The 20,800-nt window shown below is 40.0% G+C and overlaps 1 protein-coding gene and 1 long non-coding RNA gene across 3 annotated transcripts in view; one reads left to right on the top strand and one right to left on the bottom strand.

Annotated features, from left to right (window-relative positions):
* The window catches only part of SKAP2 (src kinase associated phosphoprotein 2), a 330,384-nt gene that overhangs the window by 122,736 nt on the left and 186,848 nt on the right, over nt 1-20,800 (top strand). The window lies entirely within an intron of this gene.
* Nucleotides 768-9,886, bottom strand: LOC130542075 (uncharacterized). The gene is made up of 2 exons (XR_008956368.1): nt 9,614-9,886; nt 768-5,331 (listed from the first exon to the last, which is right to left on the bottom strand). It is a non-coding gene; the product is annotated as an uncharacterized LOC130542075 (long non-coding RNA).

The following is a 20,800-nucleotide window of genomic DNA, read 5'->3' as shown; positions in this document are numbered from 1 at the left end:
TGGCAAAGTTTCATCCTGTTAATCCTTTTGACCAATGGGGTAGTTGGTATATTGTTGTCAACTTTCTGGAGCAGTTTGTCCATTATTAGGCCTGAACTTGAAATAGTCAGAGAGGGAAAGAAATCCAACAGCTCTTCTTGCATCAAAATAATACAAGTGAGTCTCATTTTCATAAAACCCTAGAGCACAGTATCACCTAGCAAAGTTACAGGTACTCAATAAATGCTCTTTGGAATAAACGGAAAAAAATTTAAATTTGTGAAATGGATCAATAAATATGTGATCATTCACACTCCCAGAAGATGTATCTGCTCCTTTGCTTCGGAGTGCTGACTTTAAATATGGATCTTTAAGCTAGAATTAAGGAATGAGAAGGTGAGATTTTTCTTTTGAAGTTACTTAGTCCTTTTTCCCATCTACAGGGACATAGCAACCACCTCAGTGGCTTATGGCTTTACCTATCATATGTATGATGAAGGAGAGGGTTTCTAGTCCCTTCATTTTCCTAAGTACCAATATCTAATTTTTTAAAGGTAAAAACCTGCTGGACCACCATGATTTACAGATTTAAAATGTGCCGTAATGTATTATGACTTAGCATACATAGCTTTCCCTCCAACATCTGTATCCTGATTTGTAGTCTAATAAACCTTCCTGCCACAGATGGCATGTGCGTAGTTGTTCCAAGGTGTAATACATCAACACAGCATTTCTAAACACAGAGCAATAATGTATTCAATTAAGGGAGGAAATAAAACATCGAGCCGTTTCTTATAATAAATCTTTTACTAAGCTTCCCACATCACATGTTTGCGGAGGAAATAATACATGTCATTCAGACTAAGGGTTATTGTAGACTGCTGAGGGAAACATGAAATTCTGGAGGTTTCAGCAGTCCCGTGAAACCCTGAAACATGGAAAGTGTACAAATTAGAAAAGGATGTAATATGTGACTAATGATACCTCTTGGGATACCTTTGGAACCCATATTTACTGTTATGATCACTAGATTCATTTAAGCTACAGGAGTTGAAAAGCAATACCCTAGTAAGTGAAAAACACCTCTGAGTTCATTAGATGTGGTTGTAATTTAAGCTCTAAAGGCTTTTTTCCTTGCTGTCATTCTTCATATTTCTGGAAATGTGGTACTTGAGCTCCTAATAAAAGTGGTCTACATCATGACCATATAATCTACAGTTCCTGGAAAGCACATTTACACCTTCACATCTGTAGCTAAAGCCAGGACTAAACAGAAACTTAATTTACCCCATATGTCACTCAAAAGAAAGTTCTGGAGAAGGCTGATGTTTTTAGGATTTTCTAGCCCCTGAATTTGCCCCAGGCACTGCTAGGGATATGCAGCCCAGGCCCTCCAGGCCCAAAGGTTGGAACCTCTTTTCTTAAACTGTGCCCAGTACAAAATTGACTGAATCCTACAAAGTAAATCCCCACCCCCACCTTCCATTTGTGGAGGGAAACAATGGCTATTCTGACCTTATTTACACAGATGATACCAGGGCTTTCTGTCTAAAGCATCTTATAAAGAAATTTTGCTCTTCTGACTCGATAAGACATCATGCTATCATGCTTTAAAGAAGCTTTTGTGACAATTTCTTTGAAAAAAAATTATATGTATATGTGTATGATTTGAGCTGCTAATCACCAAAATAGCATTTGATGGATCAATATAATCAGGCAATCCATTTCTACCTAGTGATCTAATAATACTCTTCCTTCCTTAGCTTTGTGTTTCCCTGACCAGTATCTCTTTTCCTCAGTGATGGATGAGTTGGTCTAAAGTCAGTTCTCTCCCATTCCCAGGTGATACGCCTGACTGGAACAGCTTTATGGCTGAAAAAAGATCAACACATAAACCATACAGTTCTCCACAATGTATGGAAATCAAGTCAGACAAGACTTCAGTCCCACTCTAACCTATTTGTAGTTTTTAGTTCTACCTCTAACTCATGTATCTGTTGGTGCCTTGCGTAGAGTTACCTTCGTTCCACTGAGGCCCACCAGGTGTGTGGGGCACCGAATCCGCAGTTTCCCCAGACGCCCTGCTGACTAAGGTGTAGTTGAGGGAAGGCCGCTGCAGGCACATTGTGCCTTATGGATACTGGAGCTTTCTCCAGAGGAAAATCATGTGCTGCTGTGTCAGGTCAGATACAGAAGCCGGATTACCTAGGCTCCGTTGGTGTAACTGCTCATAAAAATTACTATTTAATAAGGATATCCTCAGGATTTATTAAGGGAACAATGTAAAAATGGCCATTTGAAAAATAGGTTTACACCTTTGTAAAACTGCTGTTAAAGACATTGTTCATTGAATGTTTAATTATTAATCAAAGATCCATCTACCTGACAAATTCCTCTTAAAATAGGTCTCCTGAAAACCTGGTGTGTATTCCTCTATTAAACATGGACATCTATACAACTCATTGAATTATCCTTTTTGCTTTGGCTGCAAAGATTGGAGATAAATTCTGTGCTTAGTTGTACTGATAATTTTATTGTAACTTCCTGATACACAGTTTCTTTCTCCTTCCTCTGTGGTGGTCTGTGAAATGGCATTGGTGGTCTCTGAACACTTGAATTTGTATGCAGAGGTGTGTGTAGAGTGTGTGTGTTTATTCACTTGCATTTTTCTGTAGAAAGAGCCCAACGTTTTCACCAGATTCTTAAGGGGATGCATTATCTAGAAAAAGTTAAGGACCATAATACTATATGATGTTTTATATTTTTGATCTCACCATTAACTGTTCTGTCTCTATAACAAATATATTTCAATTATAAACAATCTAAATCATTTTTTTCTTGGAGGAGAGGGAAGGAAAAGCTAGATATCTGTAAATATTATATGAACATAAATACAAGACTACATTTTGTTGTCAAGTACTCAGCCTGTTAGTAGATGTGATTTCAGAGGGCATTTTTTTGTTTGGTTGTCTGTTTTTCAGAAACAGTGAGCTGAAAAGAATAACCCTAGATGGCATACATCTGTATAAAAATGTAATATGGTGTCTTTTCTTTTTATTTTTCTCCTATCTTAAAGATAAACAAGCAGACAACTATTTGGACAGGTTTGTATAGACAGCTCCCTATGTAAATGTCTCCTAAATACTGTAGGGAGATGATAATATACATAGAAAATTTCTTCACCATATGGCATTGATACATATTGACCTCAGGACTGAAAAAGTCCACTCTGCTGTACGTATTAATATGGGATTTTTAAGACAACCACACAGGAGTTAGCTTGCTAATTTGGAAACTAGATAAGTCCAATAAAATGAAAACTTGTTCAAAGAAAAAGCCTTGATGATAAAAAAAAAATCTCAGGAGATTAAACAGTAACACCAAACCATTGAAGGAGCAGATATATTTCCCCCTAGAACAAAATATCTTCCATCTTGATTTTTCCAAAATAATTTTTTATGAACATATTGTGAATTACACAGGACACCAACCCTGCTGCTTTGGGAGCAAAAAGACAGAGCTGACAGATGTAGTTATTTGCCAGGAACAACCATGTGAATTTATAAATATTTTACAAGTGCAGCTTTCAGAAGAGTGACTTTTACTGCCATATTAATGCAACTTGCAAATTTATAGTCTGGGCATTTGTGGGTTATGAATGTCCAGTATTCGAGGCTAGTGCCAAGAACATGGTTTATGTTTGGAAATTCTTTTTTTCTCTGAACACAGACTTGTTGGCTGTTAAGGTCTGCGTTATAATTCAGCTGCACGTGAGGTGCAAGGCTACATAATACATCAGTTCCCACTCCCAATGGCTGGACTCATAAATACACTCATTACAACATACTCCATGTGACAGAATGACACACAAAGCATAAAAATATCTCTAAAGAATAGAGAATTAGTAATAGGAGAAGCAATAGTGGCATGACTCCAAGCCTCTGGTCAGACCCATAATATGTGACCTGAAGTTATAATTATGTGCCACATTGTTAAGAAAACTGGAATCACGGGTTCGGAAGTAATATTTTAGTATGTATTAGATCAGTATAGTCATCAGTGTTGTCAGATGTATTGCCAGTGCACGACTGAAAAGGCTTTCGTTACTCTACTCATCTTTTGGGGGGCGGTGGAAGGGAGGCGGTCAGAGAAGAAGGAGCATCACAGCAACTCTTTCCTTGTATGTTTATTTGTAAGTTGCTTTTCCCACTGATTATGCCCAAGGCGAAGTAGTCTTTCTAGTGTTCCAGATCTTGAGAAAGAGGAGCAGATTTCTCTGAACTTGAGCAAACAAGGCCTGGAATGAAATCTTAATCAGCCTTTGGTCCCATGTCGAAGGTCCTCGTATTGAAGATGTTGTGACATAGGCAGAATTGTTGGCCATTGATGAAAGTCAGTGCGATTGCCTGACCTTCCTGCCTTCCACGAGTAGCTCTGTTATCTCGAGTACATCACTTTTCAAGCGCTCATTTCTTCTTTTGTAAAATGTTCACATTGTACCAGATGATTGCAAAATCCTTTCCAGCCTATGATGGCTTTTTTCTAACGCATGTGTGCCAACCCACGTAGATATTGATACACGGTATATTATAATCTGCAATATTAACTGTTTTTCATGTGCACACTTTTCATCTCCTGAAAACCCCAAGTGCCAAAATGCTTCACCATTTCACATTGGTATGTCCACCATTTCTTGCTCTGTATTAAAACTGTATGTAATCCTTAAAAGACTTATATAATGGAGGATCTTGCGTTCTTACAAAAATTTGTAATTAGTACAGTGAGTAAAGTTCTGAATTGCCAAAGCTAAAAGATAAATAAGTAAACAAACAAACAAACGAGCAATCCCTGTGTATTCCAAGGCTTAATCCCACTGAGGCCCCCAACCTGATTAATCATGCAGCAGGCAGCAGACTGCCCCTATTAGCTGACCTTACACATCTCAATGAAATAGACTACAGCCTGTGAAAAACGACACACACCCCCAAATCCCATGCAGTCGTTATATTAGAAAATACTTTGTTAATAGGTTTTAAAGACAATCTTAGCCTTAAGAATAAGATCCTGTCAAGAGCAAATCCTTCTTCTTTCATTTGCTTCTAACCTAAGGGATAGAAGTAGTCAAATCCTTGTGATGGTTACCCAGGAAAAATTCAGCTTTAAAAGTGATTGAATCAATTTTCCTTACCTTATCATCTTAGACCATAGCAATTTAAAAAAACCTGAGGAGGATGGTAGTGATCCACAGTCTGGACGGTCTCACATGGCCCTTGTTTGTTTGTTTTCCTTTTCTCCTTTTCCCTTTATCTCTATCCTGACATGTCCTTTCCGTACTCCTGTGAGGGTAAAAACCTAAAAGGAAAACAATTAGCTATTCCTACCCTTCGAACACAGCCACACGTTCACATGATAAATGGAACATGACCATACAGAATGACTAAAATGACATCCTTATTGCAGGCTCAATTTATGTAATTTTGTGTCTTCCAAATATTAAGACAAGGGTCACTCATTTTGCAAAATTAATGGTTGATATAAATTTAGAATTTAAAAAAAAGCATAAGGAAACTATTTCTTCACCCAGTGTATGGCCAACCTGTGGAATTTCCTACCCTGGGAGGTCATAGATTTAGTCAATGGATGAATTAGAAAGGGCTAGATAATTTTATGACCAGTCATAATACTGCGGTTATGAATATTAAGACAAAGGTAATAGAATCTCATGCCTCAGGGCACAAACAGATCATTGTGGGAGCTTTGCTGTTCTCTATTTCCTTATGATGCTCTGGGCAAGCGGCTCGATTCATACTGAAATTTTACCTCCTTTTGGAAGTATCGACTACTGCTGTGAACAGGATACCAGATTTAGGTCACATTGTGTTCTGTTTTGTTTTGTTTTGGCAATGAAAGTCACAAGTATCTGCTAATACAATATCAAAGAGCAATGTAATGACAAAAGAATCAATTCTTTCATTCAGTGACTATTTATTGAGGGCCTCCCATGAGCCTGTCAGTTTTGGGGGTATTTGGGATATAACAATGAGAAACACAGAAAAGAGTCCCTGTGTTTATGAAATTTACATTCTAGTGGGAGAGAGGTCATAAGCCAAACGAGTAAGTAAGTTATACAGTACATGAGAGGTTTTTAAGTACGAAGAAGAATAAGGCAGGGAATGGAAATAGGAAACAGTTTACAATTCCAAAAGGGTGGTCAGGAAAGGCATCACCAGAAGGTGACATTTGAAACATGGAAATGCATAGGGGAAGAGTGTTCCAGACAGACGGAAGAGCAAGTAGAAAGGTCCTGAGACCTGTTGAAAGTAATCTATTAATTACCTATATTCTTGATTAATGAGAAGACTCAGGGGAATAAGATAATCTGATTAATTTTTGTTGTTGTTTAAAATGCTACAACCCTTTTTATTTCTCTCCTTCTTGGTAAAAATTTTTCTATGAGGTAATTTTTGCCTTCGTATTACAGAACGATGCACATCATTTCATGACCTACTCACCTAAACTGGGGAGGAAAATTCCAGTTGCCCACTACTGTAGCATGTAAGACTACTGATGTATGAGCTGAATATGTGTAGATTGCTTGGTGGACTCTGGCTTTTATTTAAAAATCAAATTCTGGATGTGTCAATGATACTGTCTTTTGTTTTCCTCTCCATTATATGCCCTTCGCTTTACTCTTTCCATTTTCTTTTAGAAACTTTTCTGTAGGGGCACCTGGGTGGCTCAGTTGTTAAGCATCTGCCTTCGGCTCAGGTCATGATCCCAGAGTCCTGGGATGGATCCCTACAACTGGGCTCCCTGCTCAGCGGGAAGCCCGCTTCTCCCTCTCCCACTCCCCCTGCAAAAAAACCAAAAAACAAAAAAAACCACTTTTCTGTAAAACCTTGCTCTGTGTTATAGGCTCCTTTATCTTTTCCGCTCTTGCTATTATCCCAAAGAACAAACTTCTTTAGGAAGAACCCCTTTTATCCATGGAATTTTTCTGGCTAAAAACCATACCTAAACTTAGTGGAGTAAACAACAGCTATTGGTGGGGGTTGTGAGCTCTTCTGGTCTGGACTGGCTTGGCCAAGCTGGATGTGGTCTGGGAGAGCTTCCCTCACAGGATGGGAGGTGGTCTACATCAGCTGGTGTGACAACCGGGTACCTCTTATCACCCAGCAGCCTGGCCCAGGCTCCCGTACGTGGTGGCAGAAAGACTCCAAGCAGCAACAGAGGGCAAGCCCCAATGTACTAGCACTTTCTAAGCCTCTATTCATGTCGTGCTGGCCGTGTGCTATCAGCTCAAGCAAAATCATATGGTCAAGGTCAGATGTAAGGGGTAGAAAAATAGATCCCAGCTCTGGATGGGCTGAGTTGTACAGTCATATGGGAAAAGGGCTTGCTTTCAGGAATGGGAGGAATATGTGGCTCTTTTTTACAGTTGGCCAATCTGCCTTCTGGCCACAAATCATTCACATTTCTCCTACTTGTAAAATCTTATTCTTGTCACAGGACTCTTCCCCCCCATAAGTTTATCCTAAGGTATCAGGGTCGCAGTCCAGGATCTTATGATATGCAGCTGGTCCAGATATGGATGAGGCTGTCTGGATGCAGCTTCCTCAGGTGCAGTTTCTCTTAAAGTTATCTGGCCTCACACCCTGTGTAAAATAGGGCCGGGTAACCCAATCAACACTCCCAGGTGAAGTTACCTTCTTCACTTCTTGTATCCTTCATCATATGGCCAAGGACACTGGGCCTGAACTTGTGCTCTTGTCCTTGGCCAGATTAACATGGTTTGCTACTGCTTTCTCAGCAGCCCTTTGCAGTGTACAACGGGTGTGACTTAGAACAATTAGGGAGCTATTGTTCCAGGAAGAACTGTGATATTTCTGTTTATAATTAATAAATACTAATTTCAGAGAGCCTATTTCTTTCCCCCAGGAACCACCAATGCAAATCCCTTTCTATTCAACATAAAAAATGAAGTAGGACACTCCGAGGAGGATTTGGGGTCAAAATTGCTAGCACATTTAGATTAGATTAGGGAAGAAAAAGACTGCAGTTTGAATTAGTGACACTGGCACAATTTTCATCAAAGCTTATTGTTCTGATAATCAAGAATTCAAGGGTTACTAATTAAAATGCATAACCTCACATAGTTTCTAATGTGCAAAGTTACCATCTTCCTAAGATCCAAGAAAGAATATAACTGCTATTTTGGGTGGGCTTCTTGTTGTGGTTCTAGCTTCAATCACCAGGGAACGAAGCTCTCACCCCTGGACCACTGAATATACTAAAGGTCTTAAGGAGTAATCATCAGAGGGATGCCTGGCTGGCTCAGTTGGTGGAGCAAGCAATTCTTGATCTTTGAGTCGTAAGTTCGAGCCCCATGTTGGGTGTAGAGATGACTTTAAAAAGAAAAAAAAAGAAGTAACACTCAGAATAATAAACTTTTGTCCAAAAAAAATTGTCCAAAGCAATTCCGAAGTTTAGCCAGGCACGTGTTGCTAGGTTCCCTCACTCAAGAACCAGGTAGTGTTTCTTGATTAGGGCCAGTTTTTTTTCCTAAAATTGACTCTCTCTGGCTTCTTGTCGTTCCAGTCTCTTCTCAGAGGAAGGGGGTTTATTGCCTGCTCGGCTCTTTCCTCTTCTTCTGAGACACCCTTCCACTTCAATAAAGAGTAGCTCATGTTTGTAGTTGGGTTGCTTTCTCAGCTTGCTTCTTGCATGTAGAAAATTGGGGACCCAGAGAAATCTTTATTTTCAATCCTTTCTGTTTTAGTCCAAGCTGGCCAAAATTTAGTTAGTGCAACTCTCTTAAAAACTTGTGGGTTTCCCAGGAGTCTAATTTGGGCCTGCTCTATGCCCTAGAGACACATCACCCAACTCTTTCTGAGAAGGCCACTTTAAACTTGAGGCTGCATGTCAGGCTGCTGGGATACAGCATCCTGAAGATTCTAGGTATTACCGTATACCATTCAGTGGTTTAATGAGGTGTCTTTCAGCCACACCCTCGATTTGGATCTTTACCCTGACATCAGTTCTTACTTTGAGAATCTTTAATGACTAGAGAGACCAGAGATACGAATTTTTATTTATTTTCTAAGCTCTCAACCCCTGGCTCCTTTAAAATGCCTATAGAATTCTGCAGGAAAGCTACAGTTTCCTCTTTAGCTCATCTCTCTGTTTTGTGCCTTATTTTATGCAATTAAAAAGTCAAAATAAAACCACTCCTTTAACATTTTGCCCGGGAAGCTCCTTACCCAAATCTACAGCTGCATTAGGTAAATTTCCTGCCTTCCAAATTATCATAGACATCAGCTTTGGGATTGTTTCACTATGTCACTACTATCTGATGCAGATTCCATTTTTTCCGGGGTCCTGGAGCAGTGTCTGCGTCGATTGTCTGGCCTCTGCTAACAACAATATATGCACCATTTTCCCAGTTTTGTCTACCATTTATTTTTGCCACCTTTCCAGCCTCTGTCTCCCAACTGGTCCCAAAGCGAGTACTGCCTATTCTAAGTTGCTGTCACAGCAGCCCCCCAGTTCTCATACCACTTTCTGTATCAGCTCTGGCTGCACAACACACTGTCCAAAAGCTTTGGACTAAAACAACAATAGCTATGTTTCTTACAGTTTTGTGGCTTGGCTGGGTGTTTTCTCCCATCGAAACTGGCTCGGCTGGGGCTGGAAGGCTCTACATATGTCTGGTGGTGGCTCTGTGTCTGCTCGAGTGAGAGCCATGTGCCTGTCGGCATCAGGAGGCTTGCCCAGGCTCATCCACGTGATGCAAAGTCATAGCGCATATAGGGGTGCACATACAGGAGTGGGAGGCATTGGTGGGCCCCTCTTGCAATCTGTCACATTCCTTCTCCTTTCACTTCAGTTTCTCTCAACTTTACTCTAGTCCTGTGAGGACTTGGCTTCGTGAGCAGCTCGATTGGCTTCTTACTGCTTCCTGATCAAGACTGAGGGAAGATTTATGAAAACCATGTGTTTGGCCTCATAGTTGTTCAGTACTACACAGAACTATGTCGCTTTGCATCTTGGCAGGTTTAACTCTTCCCAGTTTCTATTTGAGAATTCCACACTCAGAAATGTTCAGTTATTCCTAACTACTTGAGGTGTAGTTGATTAACACTGTCAGACGTCGAGGGGCATGGTTTAGCACCGATGAGCGTTTATTTGCCATTCTTTATCATTAGGGAACTAACCTTTTCTGTGAAACTTACCTCGCCCTTAAGTAGACAGATACTGAATACAATTACGAATTTGTTTGAAGAATTGAATATTGTAGTGGTGGATTATATGAAACTGATTTTTCTTCAATATTCTGTTTTCTCTACATCAGGATTAGCAGTTATAAAGATGGAGGGCGTTTGCGAGAGGTCAGGTTTGGCAATGGGAAATGGAATTATGTTTTGAGGAAAGCATCTACGTAAGCCTTCTGCATTCTTAAATCCATCAAAGGAGTCATTTATTTCTCTCATAAATCTGTAATGATGGCACAGTTGCACATAATGGTTTGTAATTTCCTTTGGTCAGCAAAGAGAAAAATGAAAGAAGTAAACAAGCCCATGAACCTAGTAATGTCCACCCAATATTTCTTAATAGCCCCTGAGATGACAAACCTAAATGATCTTGCTTGCTGAAAACCATGGCAATATTTGAGAGGATGAGTTTCCAGTCATAAAAGGAACACAAATAATGAGATGATTTCTTCTGCCCTGCATAACCTGAAATGTTAGCCACAATTCCCTGCAACTGGTGAGCCTTCGGCGATAGGATGCTCAGTGCATTCCTATTCTGTCTATTTCCTATTCTCATTGTATAAAAAGCTTATTAACATGTTTATAAACTAAAAGCTTAAGCCAAAATTTTGACTTTGTTTCACTGAACTCTTAAATTCATGTCTTGTCTTTTTGAGATAATTTTTCTATCCTCCTCCCTCAAGACTGAAGAGTTTGTGTTAGAATAAATAAATAAACTTTACTTAAAAGTGTCTGTTTTGGGGACACCTGGGTGGCTCAGTCAGTTCAGGGTCTGCCTTCTGCTCAGGTCATGATCTCAGAGTCCTGGGATTGAGCCCTGCGTGGGGCTCCCTGCTCAGTGGGGAGTCTGCTTCTCCTTCTTCCTCTGCCCCTCCCCCTCGCTCATGCTCTCTCTCTCTCTCAAATAAATAAATAAAATCTTTTTAAAATTGTCTGTTTTAGGCCAAGACACATTTTTATATTCATGTTATTAAGAATAACACGTAAAAATATCGACTACCTAAAGGAATTATTTTGTGAAGTGGTTACTGGGACTGTATGATAAACACATTATCATCTGAAAGATAAACGCTACTCATTTTCCATGAGCAGTTTATAGCCAGTATGAGATTTTTTGACCTCGTGTCAGGTCCATCAATACTACCATCATTATTTGAATGTCGGTTGCCTCTGCTCTGGAATATTTAAATTGCCTCCTAACCAATCTTTCTTCTGCACTCTTTAACCACCACCAAATCATTTCATTCATTGCTATCAGAGTAATGTTGCTTAAGCTGTCATTACCTAGTTTAGAAACGTTAACGATTTCCTCATGGAATAAAGCCCAAATTCCCTACTTGGCATTCAAGGCTGTCGATTAGCTGGTATCAAATCTATTTTCCACCTTCATCTTAATACAATAATCTCAGGAAAGAGGTTAACTTTTCTTAACTTTAAGAAGAAGCACTTTACATAAGGAAGAAAATGTCTCTTATTTTAAATAGAGACATCAGGTTTTTAATGGGTCTGAGGATTCTGTATCATTTTAATCTGGAAAGCAAGCACTGCTCCAGGCCTACTCTGCAATTTGTATTCAACATATATTTATTAGGAATCCTGGATGCACCAGAAATTTGCACAAAACATTAACTTGTGATCGTCAAGGCGATCTTGTTGGGTATTACCACAGCCGGTGTCCAGACAAGGAAGTTGAGCTCAGAAAAGGTAAAAAACGAGGCCCAAAGCTTCCTGCCTGGTCGGAGTGGAGCTGGAATTTGAGCGGTGTTCTCCTGAATCCATAGCCTGTGTTCTTTCCCCTTTACTACAGCTCTAGCAGGAAAGGTCATCAGAGGGCTGTTTCAGTCCATCCTGGAGCCTTCCTCTAGTTTTCCGAAGTGACCTCTACACCAGGATGACTTTGGAAGGTGACAGCACAATAAATGAACTACAGCCTTCCAGAGACTTACTCTCATATATGCTGGGCTCTCAACTGGTCTTTCTCACTGGGCCAGAAGTACGGGTGCATGATGGCAAACAGGTGTTTTCTTCTTGGCATGGTGTTTTATTCTGGGTATTTAAAGTGTGATGTGATGATGAAGATTACTTGCAGTAGGACCGAACATGAAGCACTTTACAAGGTTCACAGCTTTTAGTGCATTCGGTGCCAAGGATGCCAAAGCAGGAACAAATCACAGGCCACGTATCCAAAGATATTTCCTGGTATTATTAAGGGTTTCTAAGACATTTGAGAGATTTTATTATGCTTTGGCTCCACAGGAATAGTTGAAATAGTCCTTGAAGGTTTGAGATAATTGTAAGAGATCCTTCTTCCTGCTACCTCCCAAGTGATCACATTTTAGAGGATAAATGTTTTGTGAAGAGCTCTGCAAAAATAGAGAATACTAATCATAGAAATATTGAATACTTACAAGAACTATAGGCACCTGAGATGCATTGTGAAAATATTTAACTTGTTGAAGCCAAATTTCAAGTTTGTTTGTTTGTTTGTTTATTTATTTATTTATTTATTTATTTATTTTAAGATTTTATTTTATTCGACAGAGATAGAGACAGCCAGCGAGAGAGGGAACACAAGCAGGGGGAGTGGGAGAGGAAGAAGCAGGCTCCTAGCGGAGGAGCCTGATGTGGGGCTCGATCCCATAACGCCGGGATCACGCCCTGAGCCGAAGGCAGACGCTTAACCGCTATGCCACCCAGGCGCCCCTCAAGTATATTTATTTTTAGACTTCTAGACTGGTTGCGTTTGGAATCTGTATTTCCAAGCCAAAAAATTATTTTGATAGGAAGCTCTTTTTTAATCCACATATCCCCCTAAATGTTTCTCCTGTATATTTTTGGATATATCTCTTTCAGGAACTGCAAAGGGTCTGACATTTTATTCTACTTGCAAGCCAACAAGTTAGCCTGCCACAGTTTCAGGGATGCTAGCAGAAGATATGATACTCCTAGGTCAGAAACCAAGGGTAGTTTGTTACTCACAGCACTAGCAGTAGCCAGAGTATCAGCATTTGTGCCAGGCCCCTGAGCCTCAACTCCTGCAGGATCAGGTCACACCGACACATCCAATGAGGAGTATTGCCGGTGAGGAACCCTGAGTGAAGGAACCCAAGTTGTTCATAATGGGCAGTAATCATGTCTGCCTTTTCCTCCAGAGGAAAACACTATCTCTATCTTCCAGGGCTGAAAGCAAGCCTGCCCTTTGCTCCAATGCAAGACATTATCTGATTCTCCCATGGCTGTTTGCTATACACACATTCTAGAAAAGATAGTTCAGAACAAAGGCAAGTCAGTGCTTCTGCTTATAAGATGTGCACAGATGTGAGAAACTCATGGAGAATTTTCTCTCAGCTCAATTTCTGGGGGCCCCCGGCTGGCTCAGTTGGTGGAGCGTGCGACTCTTGGTCTTGGGTTGTAAGTTCAAGCCCCATGTTGGAAGTAAAGATTACTTAAAAAAAATCTTTAAAGGGATGCTTGTCTGGCTCGGCCAGTTAAGCGTCTGCCTTCAGCTCAGGTCATGACCCAGGATCCTGGGATTGAGTCCCACATCGGGCTCCTTGCTCAGCAGGGAGCCTGCTTCTCCCTCTGCCTACTGCTCTCTCTGCTTGTGCTCTCTCCCCTTCTCTCTCTCTGACAAATAAATAAAATTTTAAAAAATCTTTAAAAACAAAACAAAACAAAAACACTCAATTTCTGAAGTTCCAAGAAACTTTAGGACAAGCTACCAGCTTGACACATTGTAGTAATAAAAGTTGTGCCGTATAACTTAAGTGGTCCTGTCCCTCAAATCAACTACACATCATTGGTGATTTTACCATTCTAACTTCAATCCTTTGACTCAAGCTTTAGGTCTACAAATGAGCCCCTTATCTAATTACAAGTACTGCTGGAAGTAGTTCCCTCCACACTTAAGTAAATGGAGGCTGGGTTTTATAGGGGAAGAATATTCCTGACACTTGAATTAAAGAGATGTGATCTTGGGGCACTTGACTGGCCCAGTCAGTAGAGCGTGCACCTCTTGGTCTCAGGGTTGTGAGTTCAAGCCCCACACTGAGTGTAGAGATTAACTAAAAATTAAATCTTAAAAAAGAGAGAGAGAGATGTGATCTAGAGACTTGGTTTTGCCACTGAGTACATTGGCCTTCAGTTTCTCTGTCTGTTAAATATTAAAAACTGGAAAACCATGGAGAAATGCTTTAAAAATTCTGAGAGAAAATGGTTACCGAACAAAAATTCTATACCTGTCTAAATATGACGGTAAACATGTTTTCAGATATGTGAGGTCTCAACAGAGTTACTGCCCCTGCATCCTTTTTCAAAAAAATATGGAAGGATATGCTCCATGAAAATGAATAAGTAAAATAAGAAAGAGAAAGACATGAAATAAAAAAGATAAGGGATCTAACACAGGAAGGAGGCAAAAGGAATTCCCAGGATGATGCAGGAGGAAGCCCCACAGTGGTAGGTATCAAGAAACCTAGAAACAATTTTTCCAGACTGTAATGGAAGAACAGAGGAGTTGTTAGAGAAGTCTCCAGGAAACAAATTAAGCTGACAGATTACATGAGGTGTTTGACCACATTGAGAGGAGTTTTCAGGTTTAATGGAGAGTATGAGAATGAGTTGATGATAGGCATATAGAAAATCAGGCAACAACAACAACAAAAAAAAAATAGAGGAAAGTATAAGCTTTTAGGAAATGAAAAGTTGTACAAGAAATATACCATATTGCATGACTGAGCTGTAAACAATATTAATAGATTCATAATAATCTAATCTTCAATTATGGGTTTAGCTTAAAAGTATGCTGTAGTTACATTAGGAAGATGGAGAAGGGGAAATACGTGTATGTTTTTGGGTGTGTGTGGTGATGTGCTAAAAGAGGTAACTCCTCATCTCCCATGGAAGGAAGCAAGTAATGTTTAAAATATAAAAATCAAGAAATAACAGTATAAGCACATTATTTGTCAAATGGATGTAAACACCGAAAGACACGGTTAAAAGAACTGAAAGTGGTTACGACAGGGAAACAGAAATAGGGGCTGGGAAAGCGTGGGCAAGAGGGCTGCTTTTTGTCAAGTTTTAGTTTTTAAATGATGTGCATGTATTACTTTGATCAAAATTAAAATTAACAATGTAATGTATTCACTGGCCCATTGCCAGTGAAATGTTTAGCAGAGATTAGTTGCAATTAGAAATGGGATGGAGCCTAGCGGAATAAAGGGGGCACATACCACAAGCAGAAGGTGACGCTATTAGGAGAGGTGAGAATTATATTTCTGCCTCTCTTATGCTTTTTTCTAGGGCCAACCTGGGCTACATCTTTGATCTCACATCATAAACTATGTTAGGACATTAATCACATTTAAAAACTCTACTAACTTGTGCAGGACACCAAGGTCTAGATGGCAAGTGAGTATTGCGGCACACTACACGCTATCATCTCAGCCTGATTACGTTAATGCATCTTTGCTGAATGCCTCATGCAGTACCTACGGGTCCTCTGACTCACTGGAGGAGTATTGCTGCATTGCGTGTTGGATACATGTATGGCTGGGAGATGGAGGAGAGAAGGCGATGAACCCATTCTTAGGTTTCTGTAGGTCGAGAATTGAAACTAGCGGTCTCCCAGGTAAAGATCACATCCAAGTCAACGTTCTGAACTGCATCTGGCAATTGTTACTGCTCAATGAACATGGTGCTAGTAATGCTGGGAGGGCTGGAATGCTTGCAGCTGGGACAAAACTGTTGAGATTGTGCGGAAATTAGCTGGAACCGCTGTCATATTTCTAGCTGACTCTCAGATGTTGAGCCTCTGGTAGGCTGCTCATCATGTGGCACTTGCATGGCTTCACTTCTCAGGACAGTTCAGCTAATGTGGGTTTCAGAGCTCTGTGATAGCTACAGCTTCTGCTTTATGGACTACGTGCAGTTTTGGGAATCGGTACTAAGGTGGGGAATGGCTGGGAGGAAAGGAGTGGTGTGAGAAAATTATACTTTATTAGAGTTGTCAAGCTTCCACACCCTCCTTTCTGTTTATTTAGTAAAGAATCTGAGCACGAAACTATTATGCACAAAACACAGTGCTAGACACTGCGGGGATACGGAGCTGCAAAGACACAAACCCACATCTCAAGGAGCTGACAGTATTAACAGAGAGACAGAGGCATGAATACTAATTGTAGCATCAGGTAGCACGCTCTAAGAGAACATCGTCTCTGGAGTCAGAGTATTTTGATTTCGATTCCCCGATTCCTAACTGCATGACTTTAAATGAGTTAATCTTGAAAAAAAATTAATGAATTAATCTTGTAGAGGCCTCTATAAGATGGAATAATAATGGTGATGACTGAATGAGTTCATGCTTTCTTAGCAAAGTGTCTGGCACAAAGTAAGGCCTCAATATTCGCGATAGTAATAGTAATAATAATAATAATGTTATTTTAAATTTTATTATAAACAACAAAATGTCACGGGAGCAAGGTGGAAGGAGTTCCTACTGATGGTATAGGAATAAAGTTAACTGAGAAAGTGGCAGTGGAGCTGAGCACTAGAAGATGAACAGGAAGAAGGAACAGGAGGAGGGGCACAGTATTTCAGCATTTCAGACTTAACAAACGGTATGGACGATGACACAGAGATGAATGTTTTTAACTTATTTAGGGATTACCTGGTGCTTGGGGGATTTGTAGTGAGAGGTGATGCTGGAAAGTGAAATGAATCCTAATTGGGCTGAACCTGGTAGTATGTCATAGGAAAGGAACTCAAATTTTATGCTGTTGGTAGAGGGAAATGTGAAGAAGCTATTAGTTGTTACCTCATTGAGAGGAGATGAGGAGGGCACTGTGAGCTTCTCCGTGGACACAGGAAGTGTGGGGAGCATAGAGGGTACCTCTAAGTGCCTGGGAAGACTGTGTCACCATTCGCGAATGTGGAACCCAAGAGGAGGTCTGGTTTACAAGGAAAACAATGACTTCTCTTTTGGAAACTGGTGATCATTTTCACTCTCAAGCTTATTAAAAAAGTATTTTCTCAAGAAAAGACTTCTTAAATCAATGATTCTATGAAAGCTAAAGTTTTGTGTAGCTTCAGAGGCAATCACATATGAATAATTTGATTTTCAAGTGGCTTCCTATGTGCCATGTTTGGAAGTCATAAATATGTAATGAATTATATTATATGCTTTCAGCACAAGAATCCATTAGCAACATTATGCGGATACTTTCTATAATCCCTCAACATCTCCTCACCCCTTGGTGGGATCTTGGTATTTAAGGTAAGATCTTAGGATCTTAGTGTCTAAGGATTAGATAATTTAGCAGGAGGAATATCTCTTCACATTTGTGTTTATTTAACTTTGCATTTGCTAGGATTACCTCTCATGCGTATTTAAAGGATTTGTTACTGGCTTATCTATAAGGCATGCTTCAAGAGCTGTTATTAAAATTCATATAATGCTAAATTTGGTTGAAAAGTCAGCAAACTGAATTTAGAACAAGATCGTCCTTTGGAAGGCAGTGCTTTTGGGCGCCTGGGTGGCTCAGTTGGTTAAATGTCTGCCTTCGACTCAGGTCATGATCTCAGGGTCCTGGGATCGAGTCCCGCTTTGGGCTCCTTGCTCAGTGGGGAGCCTGCTTCTCCCTGTCCTGCTCCCCCTGCTTGTGCACTTAATCTCTCTCTCTATCAAATAAATAAATAAATAAATAAAATCTTAAAAAAAAAAAAAAGAAAGATGGATGGCAGTGCTTTTATTCTCCTCACCCACAGATTCTCACTGAGAGGTACCCTTGAATTCAGTGGGTATTGTACTTGCCTCAGACTGGAAGGAAGGGAAATAACAATTCACTTATAATTCTTTTTGATGTTCATTATTACAGTTCCAGTTAGGGTGATTTCTGTTAACACCATCAGCTGTTACTTTGAACTCTGAAGGTTATAGGAAGATGAGTTGGTCAGGAGTTTGGACGAGCAGGTTTAATGGAGCTGAGTGGTATACCATTCTTATTGAGAAGCATGTGCCTGCACCTTGAATCAGTCCTACAAGATTACATAAGTTTAGATAGCAATCACGCATTTTCCCACTAACTTGCAAAACATCTTTTTCTCCCCCTGATATTTTTCAGGTCAATGAGAACACATCAGAGGACTATCTAGCCATTGTCAAGTATCTTTTTCTTTTTTTTAAGTTTCCCTTATTTAAATAATGTCTACACCTGACATGGGGCTCAAACTCACTACCCCAAGATCAAGAGTCCCATGCTCTTCCGACTGAGCCAGCCAGGTGCCCCATTGTCAGGTGTTTCTTACTATTTCCCTGCTGGGCCCCTTCAGCACTATAGTTACTGCAGGGTTGGGCATTCGTTCATTCAACAATTTTGTCTTCTTCCTGTGTGTCGGGCACTGTGCTTGGTGCTATACACCGGATGCTGAGGTAATCAAGGTCTCTGCTCTCATGGAACTTCAGTTCTATTGCGGGAAGGCAAATCATAAGGACAAACAATTTTAAATAGTGATAGACTGGAAAAAAAACAAGGTAAGACCCAGTGACTAAGTGAGAGGCTGCTTTAAGTAGGGGAGTTCTGGAATGGCAGCTCTGGGGAAGCAGGTCCATGAGCGGAGACCTGAATGAGAAGCAGGAGCCGGCCGTAGGAGGGTTGGGGAAACACAAAACAGTCTGGTGATGAGAGCAGTACTATGTGCTTGGTGAAGGGGTACAGCGTCACGGATTTAAGGAGCTAGTTAGTAGATAGGGGTGAGTGGAGAATTTGTAGTTAATATGGTTTTAAAAGCATAAACAACTGCAAACTGGTTTTCATACCCTTAGGACAAGAAGGGAGTAGTGAGGCAAAAAACTGCTGGTTGCTTTCCCAATCCCTTCTGTCCCTCTTAGTAACAGTATTTCTAGGTAGACACATGGTGCTTTCTAAACCATGAGTTTAGAATCCATATCACCACTGCATGGCTTATATTTGGACTGTCATATGAGAGAGAAATAAACTGCGATCTTATTTAATTGACCAACATGTTGGATCTCGTGACGCAGCTGACTCTATATGCTGACTAACTAAGGTTAAAGTAACATATGGGTAATGACAAGATTGAAAGGAAAAAAGATTTGAGAAAGGAAAAAAAGACCACCTGTAATCCCACTTTTCTAATACAACTATGTTCAAATCTGTATGTTATTTTCTGTGCCTCATCCACATGCATGTTTTTTATGTAATTGTTAATGTGTTTACATACCATTTGACATTCTGCTTCTTAAAGATTTTTAATCTTATGTTACACACATATATATATACATATTTTTTTTACAGATTTTATTTATTTATTTTAGGGAGGGTGAGGAGCAGGGGGGGAAAGAATCTCAAGTAGACTCCATGCCAACTGCAGAGCCCCACATAAGGCTCAATCTCACGACCAGGAGATCATGACCTGAGCCAAAACCAAGAGTTGGACGCTTAACCTACTGAGCCACCCAGGCGCCCCGTTACATATTTTTCTGTTTTAATACAGTTGTCAGTTATTTGTAGCAGCTTGATATCATTATAAAGTGTTGTACTATAATTTATGAATCTATTCAAGGGGCAAATTTTTAGAAGTTAGGTTTACTGGAGTAGCATGGCTGGCTCAGTTGGTAGAGCACGCGTCTCTATCTCAGGGTTGTGAGTTCAAGCTCCATGTTGGGTGTGGAGCCAACTTAAAAATTAAAAAAAAAAAGGTTTATTAGTGATCTGGCTGTTGATTTTTTGTTGTTGTTGTTTTTTATTTTCTAATCTGGTTGGGTCTATGAGTGTCTCCTAAATGCTCAGTATGAGTCTGATATATACTTGGTAGGAGATGATTATAACAGATCATCAATTAATGTTAGCTGGCATCATTATTTTTGTTATTAGGATTGGACTCTGTTGTCTATCCCTAGACATTGGAAAGTAGAGAACCAGATCCAGTTTGAAGTGGCAGCTGGGGCAAGCTGGAGGACAATGATGCAGAAAACCTTAAATGAGCTGTAGCAAATCAATCCTCATGTACCGTTTGTAAGACATGTAGTTGTTGGACATAAGATTTGTGAGTTGTGCGTATCCTTCAGATACTCTGGGCTGGAATGCCGACTCAGCCTCTTCTGTTCTTCATTTTTAACCATGTCTTCTCTGCCTTTACTCTGACTGCTTTATCCCATTTTGTTTGGTTTCAGGGTCACTTGTGACCTTAATGTTTTGGATGTCCTAACAGAAGTGAATCACTAAAAAGAGCATTGCACAAATTGACTTTGAAATCTCTCATTTAGTATTGTTAGAGCTAAAAGTCTAATATGGTGTTGAGTGGAGATGGTAGGGTTCTCATTTGGGTGGGTTCTTGATGGCAATCAATTAATTTAGGTGTGCTTTGGGTAAAAAGTATATTTTAGAATTTTAAAATTCATTCTTATTAAAGTGATATTTTAATTAAAATTGCATATAGATAATATAATCACATCACTTCAAAGATCATAAAGTATAAAAAGTATACAGCGATATGTCTCCCCCAATATCCTCATCTGCCCAGTCCCCCAC

The sequence above is a fragment of the Ursus arctos genome, unplaced genomic scaffold (genome assembly GCF_023065955.2).
Source record: "Ursus arctos isolate Adak ecotype North America unplaced genomic scaffold, UrsArc2.0 scaffold_3, whole genome shotgun sequence".
NCBI classification, from domain to species: domain Eukaryota; kingdom Metazoa; phylum Chordata; class Mammalia; order Carnivora; family Ursidae; genus Ursus; species Ursus arctos.
This window is presented reverse-complemented; position numbering and strand designations above follow the sequence as displayed.